Source organism: Meleagris gallopavo, chromosome 1, assembly GCF_905368555.1.
Source record: "Meleagris gallopavo chromosome 1, MGAL_WU_HG_1.1, whole genome shotgun sequence".
In the NCBI taxonomy this organism is placed as follows: domain Eukaryota; kingdom Metazoa; phylum Chordata; class Aves; order Galliformes; family Phasianidae; genus Meleagris; species Meleagris gallopavo.
Genome location: NC_139404.1, coordinates 112637341 through 112653131, shown reverse-complemented (window position 1 = coordinate 112653131; position 15791 = coordinate 112637341). Strand labels below are relative to the sequence as shown.

The 15791-nt window shown below is 36.6% G+C and overlaps 1 protein-coding gene and 1 long non-coding RNA gene across 16 annotated transcripts in view; one reads left to right on the top strand and one right to left on the bottom strand.

Annotated features, from left to right (window-relative positions):
• DMD (dystrophin) overlaps window positions 1-15791 on the bottom strand; it is a 1154126-nt gene that overhangs the window by 959461 nt on the left and 178874 nt on the right. The window lies entirely within an intron of this gene.
• LOC146545577 (uncharacterized) lies at window positions 2329-6402 on the top strand. The gene is made up of 2 exons (XR_014879917.1): window positions 2329-2707; window positions 5139-6402. It is a non-coding gene; the product is annotated as an uncharacterized LOC146545577 (long non-coding RNA).

The following is a 15791-nucleotide window of genomic DNA, read 5'->3' as shown; positions in this document are numbered from 1 at the left end:
AATCATACTGTTTTAACTGTTAAATCCCACCTATTTCATTGAAAAGTGAATTCAGTTGTCTAGCAACGGAAAATAACACTTTCTAGTGTCTCAATAAAGCAAAGGTTTATCACCATATTTACAAGTTATGGACAGGTCTAGCTTTATTTTAAAATTATCTCTAAATTATTTACTAAGTATTTCTAAAATACTTTCACAATAAATTTCTCTGTTCCTGCACATTTTTCACTAATGTGAAAAGAGAAATAAAAACCACTGAACTGACTATAAGTAATGCTTACTGTAGGAAAAAGGGAAAAAGAAAGATCTTTCTGGTGCACGTAATAGTATACACATACTTTCCCATTCCCATTCCTCTTTTCCCATTTAGAGTCAGGCAAATGACTCATTTTGATAATGTGGTTAAAATTTGGTGTTAATAAAATTTGGATGAATGAAACAAAAAATTTGAACTTGTATTTTCCTTCATGCTCACTGCTTCCCACTGGAAAAATTCATTTTGTTTCAGAAAAAAAAATAATTTATGTGAGACATTTTGAAAAAGAATATGATCCAAATCCAATATGAGGTAAATTTTGTGTTTTAGTTTTCTAGAGGCTGAGGCTTCCCAAATAGCAAGTATTTTGACAACATAGGTCAGTGTACAAGGGAGGCAAAACTGCGTGGTCTTACTGGGAGTATCTTGGTAGCATTTATCATGACTTGGATAACAGAACTTAGGCAGAAATGGACATTAGGTTTTTTCTTTGGTTGGTTAATTTTACATGTTTGAAAAATTAATTGAAACTTGGCCCCATTTAATGTAGTGACGACCTCACTGCTGACTTCCTGACATTTATCACTGACTTCAAAGGGACATTTGTTGTTATTCTGTGACAGCATTTTACAGTTCAATGCTGATGCATTTTATGGGTTCAGTGCTACTAAACTTTCTCTGATCCAGGAAATATTGGTTGCATCCATCTTGAATCAGACAGCAAACACAGCTGAAATCTCAAATTTGGACAAACTTAATTACTAAATATTCCACAATATCATCAGAAAGTGAGACAATGTCTTGTTTAGGCCAAATTCAGTCCTTGTAAGAAATACCAGCATGATGACAGTGAGCAGACCGACATAGTGTGAGTCTCCTACATTGCTATTTTTTTATCAATTTTTTTTATCAATTTACATCAAGCTTGACTCTAGTACATCATCATGAGCACAAGAAAAGCCCTGTATCTTTTTATAGCTCATTTTCTCTGTAATGCTCACTATCAGATCCCAGTTAATGCCAGTGGAAAACGGAGTTCTTACTATAGGAACTTGTTTACTGGGAAATGAAAACTTTTACTATGTATAAACCTTAATGCAAGAAAAATAATAAAGTACATGAGAAGACGTTACTGTTGCAGGTATACTACACTGTGTTTAAAAAATACCTCCAAAATGCATACACCCCTATTCGTGGAGGCTACCTGAGCACTGTAACTACCCAGCATCAAACATACTTGTATGAAACTAAGACATAAAACCAGGGCTAGAGACAACAAACACATTCAGAGTTTCCAAGTTCATGATTAAGCATCATGTTTTCTGCTGTCCTAGAAAACCCATTCCAGTCAAAGATGAAGGTGACAACAGACTTGGAAAGAAGGTGGAATGCACAATATGGTGCTCCAGAAAAACATACAGGGCATCAAGAAACCTGGTAATTATGATCTCCTCACTATAATAGCCAAAAATGCCATGTGAGGGTATGGGATGGCCTCTTCAAAAACCTGTGTAGTACTGGTGATGATCCTGGAGAACATGATTTGAATGTTCTTACCTTCAGTGCTGTATGATTAAGGAAACTGTGACTTGTGGATGCCATGTATGTTTTTAGACAACAGTCAACTCTATGGGATTCTAAAGGCTAACCTTGTTTTTCTGTCCAATTTTTTGAGTTAACAAAGAAAAATACTTTATTTCTTTCTAACTGTAGCCTGGATACATTGGATCTCATTGCACAAGTATCTTGCATATTTCTAAAACGTTTTATACTTCCAACACTTTTTTTTAATTTAAAAAGAAAAGGGGGCAAATATATAGTCAGTACACTTCTTATCTGCTGCCATATGCAAACTAACTAACTAACTAACTAAATAAATAAATAAATAAATAAATATCAGTTCCTTTAGGCTCAGATGCAGAAAACTAATAATAAAAAAAAGCCATATTTTCATCTTCAGGTAAGAAAATTTATGAACCTTCACAAAAAGAAAATAAGAAGTTGAAAGTTTCTCTTCCCACTGAAGGTTTGCAGTGTATTTGTTTATGTGTATTTCTTGTGTCCTAGAAACTAGGGTGTCCTGGGCGGAGCACCAACTATAATCTGCTATACTGTCCAACCAAAACCTTGCTAGGCAATGGAATTGTCTGAAGCCAACAAACACATCAGAGAAGGATAAGTCTACCCAAACTTATAACAAATGCACATCACTGTAGCTGGCCAGAGACACTATCCGCATGAACAAAACTTAACTCATACCTTTGGAGCCATGGGAAAATAACAGCTAACAGCTTGACTTGAGTTGCAACATAATAACAGAATGAGAGAATAGCTTGGGCTGAAAAGGACCCCAAGGATCAAGAAGTTTCAACCTCCCTACCCCAGGCATGGCCATCAACCTCCAGAACCTCAAGATCCAAAAAGTTATGGATTGTGGATACTACTTCAGAGGTATTTTTCATAAACACAAAAATTCTGTACAGCTCTGTATTAACCACAATAATTGTCTTTTCTTTTGATACCCTCTCCACATTATGTCGTCAAAATAACTCTTGAGATCACAAACTACAATATTAGGAATATTTATCTGCTCATATTTTAGCGTGTGAGATCACTCAATGGAAGTACTAGGAATGTTGATACAAAGCTCTTATTAAGAGATACTGTCTCAATTAATAAAATGTCAGAAACCATATCTGAAAGTTCAATCAAAAATCAAATCCTTCCTTATGCATTGAACTCACGTTTCTATTCATCTACTAACTTATTAAGATAAGAGATGAAAAATGTGGCTGGTGTCAGAGAAGCAATGCCCTGAAGTTTTCAAGTTTAAAACTGTCCATTTAGACAAAATTCCTGTGTGAAACTCTGTAGTAGGGTAATATTTAGGCCAGCAAAATATGTCAAGATTACATTTGTCCTAAGAATGTAAAAGACGAAGTGCCTCATTTCCACTGTCCTCCTAATAATGCTCCTGGATAATGTAAAACAAGAGGCAAAAAAACAGTGATCTGAACTTAAGAAAGCCTAAGATTTCCCTATGAAATTACAATTTAAAAGGAAAATAAATGAAAGCATTTGTATTTCCAATGTATTAATAGATATGCAAGATTTGCTAAACTGAAGAGAATATTTAATCTTATCTGATATCTTGCCTTGATGGAAAATAAGTAACTCATTTAGCAAATGTAATAAACGCACAGTATGCCAATAGGAAATATCAGAACGGGTCATGAGTGTTGACATGGTAATTGGTCAATTATGTGCAATGGAGACAAACTGCCTCCTAAGAAAAGAACACATACACTGTCTGCATTAATACCAAAAAGATATTATCTTTCCCCATACATATTATGAATGCAAAACACACAAAAAAACAACAGAAAAATCAGACACTTGTGATTTGCAACAGCTATCTACAAGTTCACTTCACAGAAATCAGTTAAAATTTTGAAGCAGGAATGGCCCAACAGACCAGGAAACATCAACTCATCTAAAATTACTGAACCTGATCTAGGGCTTTGATACAATCGTGTCTCTCTACTCCTCTGCATATCACAGACCCCATCTTACTCTTCACATATGACAGTATATGCCAAACATGGGGGGCATTTAGGGCCAGTTCAAAATTATGATGGAAGGTTAAAATAGTTTCTTAAGTCCCCTGTACATCCAGGCAAGAAGAATGGGTGCCTTTAAAGGAGAATTTATCTCACCTTTGGTATTTAAGATACAGGTTCTACAGATCATCCTCCAAATCTGCCATTCTCTTTCCTCATTCAACAGAAGCCAGATGATTAATTTTTAGATAGCCAAAATTAGGTGAGATCAATCTAACTGTGCTAATGAAAAGTAACTACCTGGTATTACATTTAAGTTAGATCTCAGTGTACAATACATCAGCCTGCGAGTGAATTCGCTTTTATCAAATCTGATTTGAATCAAGTTAAGTTTCAGTGACATTGAAGGAAAAAAATCATTCAGAGAACACTATAGAAGTATCTCTGTGATAATAAAAAAGATACTAAAAATGTCCTTTGCATTTAATTTTTTAAAAGACTTTGATTTAACAGATAAATTTAATTTATTGCTTGGGTAGAACCTTTGGGTACTATACAAAGAACTGAGGAACTATTGTACTATATCTTGTCACTTGCAGACCTAATTAGCGTGCAAGACAATTGTATTGAAGGTCTGAGGTTCATTTCTTACCCTATTAACAAAAAGTAAAAAGAAGGCTTAAGTATAAAATTAAGTTCCTGAGTTACACTGAAACACGTATATTTTCTTCAAGGAGAACTGAGTCAAGATTTTGACTCCACAAAGAGCAGAGTTACTGGCCTGCCTCTGGCACTTGGTTAGTTTGGGGTGACTTCTATGGGTAGCAGCCTGGGATCCCCAGAGATCTGACAAGTTCTCAAGCAGGAGCATCTGCCTAAATCCTACTCCCTTCAGTACACCAGGATGCTTGTCAGGGATGATTCAGAAACAGGCTTGCAGAAAGAGAAGAAGGCAAGAGAAAGCAGAAGTTTGCGCTGCATTTCTACACCGGGATCATAAAACTGTGGTATGTGATATTACAGAACATTTTTCTCTGACATGGCTGTGGGAGCATAAGTATGGTCAGAGAAAACCACGGCCTAAGGAAGTTTTAGAACGAGGAAATAAAGGTGCAAATGAGATGAGTAAGAGCAGGAAAAATTTCCTAGAGCAGTGCACACAGAAGAAAATGAGGAAGAAAAAGCAGTTTAGGAAAAGAAAGGAAAAACTGAAAAGAGCAACTGAGGAATGTTATGAAAAAGCAGTCAAAAAAAATAATAAACATTAAATGCTCAGGGAAGGAAATCAATCTTTATTTTCCAGTCACTCTTTCTTGCTGCAGGTCAAAGCTATGAAGGCAGCATGACAAATTTCTTCTGGCTATCCTGACGGAAGTCCTGGCACAACATTCTATCATTGTCAGTGAAGAACAGCTGTCAAAAATTTCTGTGAACAATGCAGGTATATATACACAGAGATGACCACAAAGTAAGACAGGACATAGGATTGTGACTGATTAAAATATTATTCTGCCTTGACTTGACGGTATATTTATTTAACTTCCAGCAATTGTTGGATAGTAGATCAAAATGGCAATAGATGTATAACATGGAAGCCAATAGCAAGAAAGAGAATCTATATGCAATCTTGCAAACTGAAGGAAAGTACAGGGAAAGGGGATGATGACAAAGAAAAAAGGTAACCGTAAATAAATAAATAAGTCATAAATGATGACTTTGAGTGAGAGAGAGATGGGGATGGCAGCCAGCTTCTGTTCTTATTTACCCTCAAGTAATGGACTTATGCTCATGCAACTGGCACCACCATTTGGCCAAGCTTTTCTTATCAGAAGAGGCAGAAAGGAATGACAGCAGACAGAGATGGAAAAGACCTATTTCCTGATCCACTTGTCTTCCTGACAGAACACAGCCACTCTCTACTGTACGCATTTGGTTGTTTTTCTTTGTTTTTTGTTTTGTTTTTTATTCTCCTTAAAGTCTCCAGGAATTGAGCATCAATTTTCTAAGAATCTTTCAACACCTAAATAACATCAGTACCAGATCATCTCATCTTTTAACTTTTCTAGCTTGATATTTGTCCTGAAAATTCTTATTGTATCCTTGGTATCCTTCCCTATGTAAATATCTTGCAAACTTACTTTAAAATAAACAGTATTGCAAAAATAACTTAGTCCTTGATTAGAAATTAACCTTCTAACCTTTGCCATTGCTCTTCACCACACCTAATCACATTAATGTAGTCTACCTGAGTCAGATTAACATTATTCTGTCACCTTAAACTATAAAATTTGTAATATCTTTTGAGTAAATAGGTTGATAGCCATATAAAAATCGAAATCATTTTTACTCTCCATGTTTCACTGAATGGTTTTCTGCATTTCAGACTTTCAATCATACTGATCTCTAACCTTTTTTTGTTTCAACCAAAGGAGGAAAATCCATATAAATGATGTCTTCTATTTTTTGTTGTTTTTTTACAGTCACACTTAAGTATACATGAACCAGATCTCACAGACGTAGAAATTGCAGTGAAATTTTACTATGCATGAAGCTGAGGAGAACAAAATAAAACCAACAGCTTTCAATAATCTATTCAAATATGTTATTTGTATGTTTGGGGTTTTTGTTGCTTATTTATTTATTTATTTATTTATTTATTTTGATTTTAGATTATCCATCAGTTGTGATGGATCTTCTCCTTCCACTGAAAACCTGTAAGGCTTGAAACATGCAGAGTTTGCATCATGAAATGCATAATCTTTCAACTTGTCAAACTAAAGCTCATAGTTGTTCTTCAATGTTTGTTTTTACGTCTACTTAATCGTGCTTCTACTCCTCTCTCATATCTGAAAACCCATACTTGTACCTTCCACTGGAATCTGTAGCTGAGAAAAACAGTACAGCACAGCACCTGGAAAACATTATGCCCTGCATCACCAAACTATGTTTAGTCAGGATTTTCTCCATAGTGTAGACTACTTCTTGGATATAGAGAAATCATTTATCAGGTAGATATCAGGTAGATATTTATCAGATAGATGGCAGGTCTCAGAGTAGCAAAGACAGATATCCTTTGTAACAGCCCTAAATTAAAGGAACACCAGCTACTTTTATAATACAAACAGTGTGGAGATACTAACTATGGGATCCTATAAATCATTCATTTAAATCAAGATTACAGGCTTATCCATTATTTATGAATAGAAAATAACCTAGAGAAAACTATAAAACAATGCTGAGTAAATCATTACTGATTCTGGCAGAAAAAACAATAATGCTCACTACAAAAATGTTATCCCGCTAATTTTTCATTAGATTTTTTTATTTCCTTCTTTACCTATTCTCCAGCCAGTTTTCAAACTATACAGTAGTGCTGAATAAAATACTCAAATTGGTCAAATTTTGTGAGTATAATGAAATAAGAGAAATGAAGATCACAAATTTACTATGATTCGTTGGTGACTTTGGGGGATATTTCAGATTTCCAGTCACATTAATCAGCCTGATTTTTAAAAAATATATTTTTTTTTTTTAATTTAATAAAATAGATAATTAACACATTTTCAGAAATAATATTGTTTATTTTTTCATACACTACTGAAAGTAGTTCTGCTAAGACACGGAGTTTGAAACATTAGTAAAAATATTACTAACAAACTAAACTCTACCTTGTGAAAAAGTTAAAGGATTTTTTTGTAAAAATTCTTAATTGTTGAGATATCGATGTGTTAAAATTAAAGGTTAAGTTGTAATAATATAGACCAAACTATTAAGTTTTATGGTCATGTTGCCACTGCTGCAGTGTTACTGCTCAAGCCAACTTTATGCATAATGCAATTATTACATTGTCTTAGGGAATTTTCATCACTTTTGTAGATACGAAAACAGATAATGTGAGAACATAATTGCATTTAGCTTGAGCCGTCCTCTAAACAAGTTTAACAGCAGTGTTCACTGAGGTTTACAGTTGTATTACAAGAAAAACAAATCTACAAAACTCCAAAGGAGGGAATCTTTACATTTTTGGAGACTGGGAAGATGAACTTAAATGGTATCTCAGTAAGTTCAGCCTGGTCCACTGTTTCTCCTTCTTTCCATGATCAGTCAGTGTCAGAGCAAGGATATTTGTATATTGTGCTGCACTTCCGTCCCAGACACCTTCTTTAATTTTTCTCCTACGGGACAGGGTTCCTTTATTAACAACTAAAAATTCATACAAAACATATTTCTTCAGTGATGCACTTTTAAAAGTTCTCCACTCATCATTTTTTACAACAAAAGGATATGGAAGAATTACTCTACTCTGTTCTCCTCACTGTTGCACAAAAAGCTCTTAAGAGAGAAGTCCTTCAACCCAACAACCAACACAAAGGGGCCACGTGGAATTCCTTGATTATCTGAACTGAAGCAACTCTCTTATTGCCCTCACCTTTCATCTGCAGGGAATCAGATTATCGTGTAGGTCACAGGGACTAGGAAATTATTTCTGAGCCTTTTGCCCATTTTTACACATCACAAAACAGCAATAACGGTTTGGTTCAATTCACAAGACTTGGCAATCAGGTCTAATTGAAACTTGGGCTTTTCTGGGAAGCACACTGCAACTCTATGCTAAAGCTCAGATCAATTCCCAAATGCTCATGCATTTGCTCAAATCATGTCTATGAGCAGGTTACTCTCTCATCACCTCTCCAGTTTCAGAGATGAGGCTGCTGTCAGTCTCTTGTCTCCCGTGGTCAGGGTAGAGAGACATGAGCCATACCCAGCACTGCAATTCACAAAGCATTCAACTATGCTTGTGATCAAGAACAGAACACACGCTCTACGCAACACTAAGAGTGGCTTCACGTGCATGCAGGACAGTCAGCATGCTGGGAAAAAATACACTAAAAGACTATCTGATTCAGAGATGAAATTTTTACAAGTCCTCCTATAGTTTACAGCCATTTCACAAAATACTGCCTGAAAGTAAGTGCAATCAAGGAAAAAAATACAGTCACCACAGCAGTGCCTAAGTGCATGGCAAACAATGGGACTACCAGAATGGCAGCACCCTATCACCCCCCAGCATGCATCAACTTGATCTGTTGGTGTATTTTTTTCTCAATAAAACAAAGCAGTTCTCATTTATTTCCATGAAAAGTTTAGGTTATTTATTTGGCACTTTGAAGAAAGTAGCTATTTCTTCCTTTTCTCCTTATTCAAGATCTTTCCATCTTTACTGTATTCTATAATATTGGTCCATCTACAGTTAACACATGCAACGTGTTTGGAAAATTAGAAATCAGTAAAAAACTGCAAACAAGTAACATATTTGCTGCTCTGTCATTCCACGGGCTCAGCAAAATGTGTATGCATGGAGTCTATATACCGTCACGCTCAATTTCTATCCTCCGGTTTTGAGGACTACTGCTTAACAAAACTGTCATTCCAATGACAGATTAACAGCTTTTTATTTGTACAAAAAAATGATTTCCCAGCACGAAGGTACATTCTCTACGAAGCACATTTCAACACTATTATGTCAGAAAATAGGCTTTCCGCATTCTTCCAAATCTTAGTCTGCAACCTCTGTTTTGCATTTAGATGCAGACGGTGTACATGTTGAAATTTAATGCAACTATTATCATTTGAAGTGCATGTCACTAGCCAATAACAGGCAGTCTCTAAATTTCAGGGAGCATGCTTTCTTTGTGGGAAGGGCTGAGGGATTGCTAGGGCTAAGGGTGGCATGGCACACAGCTGTTGACTGAAATCTGTTTTCTGGTAGATTGCCCACAATTGCATATTTTAATACAGTGCACTGTATGTTTCCACAGATACGAAGTCTACTACATGAAAGGCTGGAAAGCCACCACAGAGGAAAACACTGCTGCAATTCATAGTAAATGTCCCTTTGGGCTCAGGAATGTTAATGTGCTGCATACTGCAGCAAAGCCAGGACATCCAAATAGCTCGAAACTATTACAACAAGCTAAAAATTGCCCATGGTAACTATTTAAAGGTCATTAGTTACTTTTTATATATAGTACATGTATTCAGCGAGAAGAAATCTGGTACTACATTGTTGGCCATAAAGGGAAAAGTTGGACAAGTTCTAAAAAGAGATCAAACCCTGGTCCAGATCCTCAATTAAAGTCAAGTAAATAATGTCCACTTACATCAGCAGAGGAAATTTCACAGAGTTCAAAGACTGTGTGTCAGAGCAAGAGTTAACTGAAAAACTACTACTCATGTGGCTGCAATTATGATTGTATATTTTCAGTAATTCCGTTGAACAAATAAAAAACCAAAAAACAAAAGACACCTTTGAAACACTGATTTCAAGTGCTATCTCACTTTCTCACATAATTCACCCTCTCCTTGCCTTCAGGAAAAATGAAAACACAAAAGCAATAGACATTATGACAGCAATGAATAGGAGCCCTCCTCCCGCCTTTAAAACCAATCTATATGTCCTCAGAGGTAACCACCCACAAGCAGAAATACAATCTGCATGCAAGAGTATAGAAATATGGAGACTTCTTTTTTTCCCCCCAATTCCTATGGCAATAACACATATGATGATCTTGGAGAAGGTCACTTAAGGGCAAATTGCTTTGTTCCCCTAACAATCAAAAGGTCTATGACTCCTGCTTTCATAGTTTCTAACGCTCTACTTCTCATATACACACTGCTCAGCAATAGGATCTTGTTTAAACAAACAGGCTCAAGCAGGGGAAAAAAGAGCAAACAAAAGCACCTTCAGGTATTAAGTTTGTAAGTGGAAGGAATGGATTAACAGGCTGCCCAGGGCTGCAGGAAACTGAAAATATCTTACCAATTTTACATGGTTGACTTATGGTGATTTACAGGGCTTTTTGTCACATAATCCCATGGTGTATAGGAGATTCTGTTCTAGTCTGTTAGGATGCATTTTGAAAAGGACTAAGAACAAGAGAGGATATAGGACGAAGAGGAGCTGAGAAAAACCTATCAAAGCATGAATAAAGTAAAAAGAAATAAAATGGGCTTTATACAGTCCATATAGATTAACATTCACTTATTTGTAACTCGGAATAACAGAAATTAATACTGGAAACATTTGCTGAATTGTATTTGCAGTTTTTATTGTAAAGGTCAAAGAGGTGCATAACAGTTTTGCAAAGAGAAAGAAGTATCTGTAATAAGGTCTATTACTTACTATACTGCTCTGTAACACTAAACCAAAGAGTGATGAACTGTACTTCTGGAGACTCTGAGGAATTGTCTTTTATAACAGAAAGGTCAAAATGGAATTTAGAAGAGCAGCTATTAAGTTACGTGGTCTTTATGTATTGTTCAGAGTGCCAGCGAATTTGCAGGAATCTTTACACTGGGGAACAGATTTGTTCCCTTTTAGTATTGAAGTAGGAGAATCCAATCTCTTCCCATGTCATCCCTCCCATCACACACTGCCTTTCAAATGTATTTCCCTACTTTTACATGTATCTGTAGCTATTTGAAATGAATGTAAGCCTATTTCATAAATGCTCCCTTGTTCGTCTTGGAAGGCAATTGCTGGCACAAACACAAACTCACAGCAGAGTTGGGTGATGGCAGCCAATATGCATACAGAAGATGCCCCATCCCATACATGCCCTGTGAAAAGCACTTCCAGCCCATGGGAGAACTCTCTGAAGTTGAATGAGATGGTATAAGGGGAGGTGAAAAAAGATCTGCACAGAGAATGTCACCTATTTAAGCTGCACACATGTCGACATTGTGTGTATGACACAGCACCCAGATAGTGTTTCACAGCGTTGGCCAGCCAGGGACGGCTGCACTCCTTTGCTGCCAGAACAAAGCAGCCTGAAGAACAGGCACATCCACACACAAAGGTTTTCTACACTTGAGCAGTGGGGATCTTCAGTTTTGCATTCTACAAATTATTGTCTGACACATACCTCAGAGCAGTTTCTCTGACCTTTCTCCACTTTCCACACAAGGCATATGAATTAACTAAAAACCTCCATGCATCCCTGCACATTTTTTTTCAAAGTAATTTAATCTTCCTGCTGCTCATGGGCAAAACAGTCAAGGCTTTGATCAGCAGATTTGAATTAGAGGTATAATACCTATCATCTTCAGCAAAGACAACATCTAATGCACATAATAAATTTAAGAGAAAATCAAAGTTTAAAGGTTCTGTTCCATTAATATCAAAACAGCGTGACAGAAGACTCTTCCTCCCTCCTTGAACAAAATATTAATTCAGCATTTCTGAAGACCACCTACCTAAAACCAAAGTGAAGTGACAATGTTCTTGCTTGGATGTTTTACCCTTATCAGGGTGAGATGGCAGGTGTTGTTCCCTGTCAGGGTCACAGAGGGAACCTCATTCACAGTTCCAGCTTTGGACTGTCCCTTGAAAATTCTTAGTAACATAAAATGAGGTTTCCATAAAGGAAATGCTTCACAGCAGTCATTATTCAACCAGTCTAGAAGAAGATATAAATCATTTCTTTCCTCTAGGAGAAAACCAAGGCAACTGCTGACATATTTGTAGCAAGCATTGTTATTATCATCTCCGCCAAACTAGAATGTTCATCCATCTGGCTCATTAGGAGTCTGTGCTTCAGTTAATCCAGGTCAAATCTGTCTTACTTCTGCACAGTGGAAACTATAATTGGAAGGCCTGCACAAGGCCCATGGATCGAGACAAACAGCTATGCAGAGCTTAGGGCACAAGCATCATGCAACAACAAGAAAAGAGACTTCTGCTTTAAGTACCATTAGGTAACATAAATCTAAACATGTCAAGGCTCATTCTTGTTTGTATTACTAAGCATAGGAAGAATTTTTATGCTAGAATATGTGTTATTTATACATGACATTGAGAATTAGTTCTAAAGATTATAAAGACTACAATCTAGAACCTTTATGTAAAAAAAAACATGGCTAGCACAGTATCTCACTGAATTACAGTTAAGCACAAAACAGGATCAGTAGATTAGTCCAAGGGGAACAAAGAAAACAACCAACCAACGAAAACTCCAGGTTAAAGGGGAAAAAAAATCAAAATAAATAGTTTTCAAGAATATTGAACTGATAATTTACGTAAGACTACTCAAATTTTCAGTGGTTTCCTTAGAAAATCTTTAGAACTATATTTCTAAGCATGTATTAGGTCATTCTTCGTAAAGCAAACATAGAATTACACAGTAATACGTGTTGCAGGGCACCATCTAGTTCAGCACTGTGCTCGAAGCAGGTCTCTCATCAATCACGTCTAGCAGTACAGGGCTGTGTTCAGGTAAGCTCCAAACACAACCGAAAGACGTGATTCCACAGCCCCTCTCGGCAACCTGCCCTAGTGCTCAGCTGGTGATCCTCACAGTGAGAAAAAAATAAACAATAAATTGTTTTTTGTATCTTGACAAAATTTTTATTTTAGGAAACATGTTTCATCCTCTCTGTGTATGCCCCTGAGAAGGATTTTTCTTCATTTTCTCTGTAACTACCTATTAGGCAGCTGAAGACAGCAATTAGATACCATCCCCCCTCACCCCCCTTAGCCTTTTCATAGCTAACTGGCACAGTAATTGTACTTTATCACTAGGGAGAATGCAGTTTCACAATCTGCACAGTTCCTACATTTTTTGTAATGACGGGATTTTAGGCTTTTCTCACTTCGTAATTAGGTATGGACATAGTAGTAAATAAAAGGATGAAGACATACTATTATTCAGCATTTCTCTCATACAAACAAACACACAGATATAGATAAATGTCATGTATATATAATATGTTAAATCTGTGCAGAATAACCTGAGTTCTCTAAAAATGTCTGAAGCAAACTCAAACAACAGTCAGGTAAACCATGAATGGCAAAGATTTAACCATAAAAATTATGTTGTACATTTAAGCAATAATGATTATCACACATCTGTGAAGTAGCTCTTGCAAAAGTTTCTCAATTTTTGATCAAAACACATGTATCTGTATTAATGCACACGTAGTAAGCGCATCAAATTGCCTGTGTCCAAAAGCCAGTTCCTCAAAGCAGAAAAGCCCCGAATTGTTCTAGAAAGGCCAGTGAGCCTTACTCTCTTGCTGAAAACACCAAGAGGAACTCTCACTAGGTGATGTTTCAATATTTTTTTTTGTAATTGTAACATTACCATTGTGGAGAAGCTGAAATTATCCTTGTATACACATACTAAGCACAGCAATCTTTGAATGGTAAGATTATTTTCTAAGCATGAACTGGGAAATTTCCATAACATTTTCTCAAGAGTAGGCTTGTGGGTTCCTCTGAGTTTAAAGGAATTGCAGCACGGAGATGCTAATCCTAATTGGAGACAAGTAATAGTAACTTACAGCAGGCAGTTTGGTCACCCTCACTGCAAACAGCAAGACGAGGAGAGAAAATCATCACAGACACTCTTCGCAGTGTGACAGATGTCAAGTTATTATCAAAAACAATCTTTGAACACAGAATTGTTGTACTTGACTTAGGAATATGAATTAACAAATCAGAGAAGCTGCAGTCAGTCAAGTTTCACAGTAAATGCCAAGGGAAAAGATTTATACATTTATTAATATTTCATAGTATTGTAACACCAGATGCAGTACATATCAAATATGAAATACATGAAAATCAGTACCGACTTTTCAACTTCCTCTAGAAAAACACACTAAACACACTACAAGATGTTACAATAAACAGGAAAATGCAAGCGTTGTTGTTGTTGTTTCTAAAACCATTAAAACTCTTTTTTTTCTTTTTTTTTCCTCCCAGTTGAAGGATTTGAATTTGGTTCCCAGGAGAAAACTACATTTTTCTCTGTCATCTGTTTCCTCATTATTCAAGTATCTAGCAGTAAGAAAGAGCCGAAACACAGCAAGAGAAAAAGAGGATCCCTAAGGAAAAAAGATAGGAGTTTGCAGGGATCAAGAGGGAATTAAATATAAATATATATAGTCAATCAGAAGAAATGATCTGAGAAGAAGAGCTTTTCTAGAAAACAAAACTGCCTCACAGATGAACACACTGGAATGTCTGAAAACCTGATTTTGAGGAAGAAGACGAGGAACATTCCTGCCATGTTAAAGGGAGCACTTAGCTTATTTTTCTTGGCTCAAAGAAGTCTCACCATAGAGTGTGAGACTTGTGTTCTTTGGAGATAAACAGCAAAGTACGATAGGTGAAAAAAGCCTTTTTCACAGATCAAGAGGCAATATTATCTATACCAGGGAAATAAAATCCACAGTAACTCCTGCTTGTTGCTTGATGATTACAGCTCCAGAGAGGATAGCTTTTTGTTTTGTTTTGTTGTGGTGTTAGCTTTCTAAAGCAGCAAGGGAGTAAGATCATTTCAGAAAGTGAGAAGAGATTAGCTTATCTCACTGATGATTTGGGGTCAAGCTTGGCAGTGTAACTGCTGGGACAATTCTTAGCAGTAATGAGGATGCTCTCTGAAAAAAAGGAATAGAAGAATTCAGTATCAATGGCCACAGCCATACATATTACTACCTCAAAAAATTTTAAGTTACTGACAATAAAGGGAGTGAAGAAAGAGTCTGAGCCAGACATTTGCCAGTAGTCCCTTTACCTGGTGAGAAAGGCAGTCAGTCTCACTTCAACTTTCCTAGCTTTTCATGCTAAGCAGTAAAAGGCTCCCAAACTTCCTTTATCTGAACTATGTAAAAACTGGATCCAATTTTTCTGGGGATGTGCGAGGAAAGAGAAGAGGGGAGAACCATGACAATACATTAGTGAGAGAGACCCAGAGCTACATAGTTTGGCAAGAGCACTGTTATCCAAACAATGATTAATAGGACTGGCACTGGGAGCACTGCTGCAAACAGGGACTCCGTGAAAATGGCAGCATTCCTCTCTTTGCTCGGTCGAAGTCCCAATGAATACATCTCTGTTTCAGGAGTGCGTGGGTCTGTGAGGCTGCGGCCTTGCATGCATGGCAGCATTCCCTCCATGGCCTGCAGCCTCCAGT